This window comes from Loa loa (assembly GCF_000183805.2).
Source record: "Loa loa unplaced genomic scaffold supercont3.3, whole genome shotgun sequence".
NCBI lineage: Eukaryota > Metazoa > Nematoda > Chromadorea > Rhabditida > Onchocercidae > Loa > Loa loa.
Genome location: NW_018108183.1, coordinates 739,531 through 742,540, shown reverse-complemented (window position 1 = coordinate 742,540; position 3,010 = coordinate 739,531).

Here is a 3,010-nt window from a genome sequence, read left to right as displayed (position 1 = left end):
TGGAATTTTCCATGGTAGATATTTCCTGGAATTTTCCATGGTAGATATTTCCTAGGAATTTTCCATGGTAGATATTTCCTGGAATTTTCCATGGTAGATATTTCCTGGAATTTTCCATGGTAGATATTTCCTGGAATTTTTTTATAGTAAATATTTTGTTCTGGAATATTTTCTATTTTTTCTTCTGGAGTTTCTCACAGTATATATTTTCTGGAATTTTCCACAGCAGATAAGTTGAAATGAAATGTTTCTTGATGATGAATAACTACAAGCCTATACCATCATTTCCACGACAGTGATCAATTAAGCGTTGACAGGCTTGTTCATTGACTTCCGCTCCGTGATCAGACGAGATAAGACAGGACTGAAAAAATACTGTCGCATTCCGCAATACGTGCATAAATTCGACAAGTGGCTGTCTCCTCATTTATCCTCTCCATATATAATGTTCTGTATTTTTGTATGCATTTAAGTTTCCTGCATGCAACTGAACCAGTCACAAATCTTCATTACTTACCTTGAACTTATGAATACTTTCAATAACTTATGAATAATAATATAACTTATATTGTAATAACCTTACAGTATTTCTCAGTTTCCCATCATTCGGCATATTTACGATTGTCTCTGTCACAATTGAGTATGCGCAGGAAACAATGCGTCCTTTGCGACATGTCTTTTTCCTTTTACGATCCGTCCTTTGCGAAATGTCTTTTTTCGTTTACGACCCGTCCTTTGCGACATTCTTTTTTCTTTTATGATCCGTCCTTTGCGTCGATCATATTTCATCAGTCATTCTGACGATTATAATTGATTGTTGCTAAGTGCAATGATTTGAGATGTTTAGATCTAAGGTGCAAAAGGTAATAAAATTTTCAGTGCTACTTTCCATATGCTATGTTAAGATCTTGTCACTTGTTATTTTTGTTTCTTTTCTATTCTCTTTTGAGCCTGTGCATCCTTTAGCATACCTTAGCCTATTAATGAATACTTTCTCGAAATGACTTTCTAACCTTCTGCAAAACTCTACCCGCTATAATGTGAGTTACAACTTCTAATTAAGATTTGATTATCACTATTTAATTCAACTCAATTATTTTATAATTTAGTGATATTTAAATATCCCCACGATGATAGCAGTTGAAGACGGTAATAACATTCATGCTATGTGGTATACTAGATTTTTGATAAAATTTGCTGATTGCCTGGGCATATTTTCAAGATGATCCTGACTGCATAACAGCATAACAACTTGTAAATATGCCCAATGAGATGAACTGGCCAAGAATAGTACCACTATTAGATTGCTGAATTCGTAATCCATCATTTGAAACGGATCATAGAACTAATTAACTATAAAAATTAGGAAACCGAAGTCGCAGTGCATAGTACTGAAGAAAAGCACAAACGGCAAGTTTCCAATTTTTTTTTTTTGGAGAGAGGAGGGATTTGGAACTTAGTGGTCGAAATTGAAATCAATTTCAAGGGTTGGGAAATAAATTGATTTGAAATGGAAATTTCGAAAAATCGGTAGTTGCGAAAAAATTGATTGTTTAGTATTCTTTACTTCATCGTTTATCATGTTGTATTGAAGAATTTATTATGTGAATGTGGCAGAATTCAAAAAATAAAACAATGTAGGATGAATTGGCGGCTAGGATGGACAAGTTGTTTGATGTTGACAAGATCTGATGATCTAAATATCAAAGTAGTTTGGACACTATCACTCGTTTGTTAATCATTTGCGAGAAATCAGCAAACAGTTCACTAATCAGTTGAAATTTGTTCTTTTTATATTGAGCTCAAACTTGCTTTTCAAACTCTCTACACGTTCATATGAACAACAACAGTTAGTCCAGGTCTGTTCGGATTTCATTAAGACAATTCATTTTGTGATCTTCTTTTTCTGTAATGTTCATATGTTGTGATATTTTTTCAAAAAATAATTTGAATTGCAAAAAAAAGAGATTTCAAATTTAAATCACAATGAAGAAAATAAAACAGAAAAGGTTAACATCCGATGCAATGAATCTCTTTCAGAAATTATTACAACACATAACATTATCCTATTCAGACTTACCTTTAATGTATTATGCTTTGGTCAACAAAGAAGATTGATTCGAAAATAAGAAAGATACGGAATGTTCAGGCGAAAGTATTACTGAAGCCAAATTATTTGTACTAAAACCCATTTTATAAGTTTTTTTCCTTTTCTGAATGTATGAAATTTAACCAAAGCGTCATGATGTACTGCATACTGCATAATTGACCACTGACCATTCTTTTTTCACTGACAAATTAGATTTAATCGAGCAACGAATATGATTACAATTTATAAGCAAAGCACATAATATTGTCTTTTTTGTGTTGACAAAAACTTTCTACTTGTGTCACATGTGTTAAATCATCCTTCGCACAAAATACGTTAAATTCTGCTCCCAACTTAGATTCTGCTGCTTTCTTTATAGCAAGCGTTGACTCTGTCGCATTTGTTCTAATCTTCTGTAGAATTAATTAATAGCAAGATACGTGACGTATTTCACATAAACATAGATTGATGAAATAGATGTAATATAAATCGCATATATTTGCGTGCAACATTCCGCATGCGTAGATGATAAGAATCATTCTTATATGATAAATGATAAAGAAAGAGAAAAATTGCGTGAAAATTTAAGTGTTAAAGAAAAAAGGAATTAAATGTAGACCTTTTTCATGATTATCATTAATTGATCATTATTACAAACAGGATTCATTTCATGTAATGTGTTTGAAGAGTTTCGTCTGTGGCGCACAGAACATATGCATGTTTTGCAGCAGGTACTGATCGTACTGCGTGGTTTCTGGAATTTAGATACCATGAAATATTAGAGCAAACTGTTACATCTTCATAAAAACTTTTTAGATATGTAACTTTTAATTTTTACGTCGAAAAACAAATCGTTGAATATCCGCAAGGATCTTACAAATCTTTGGCGGTTTTTTGGAACACCACAACAAAGCCTTTAGG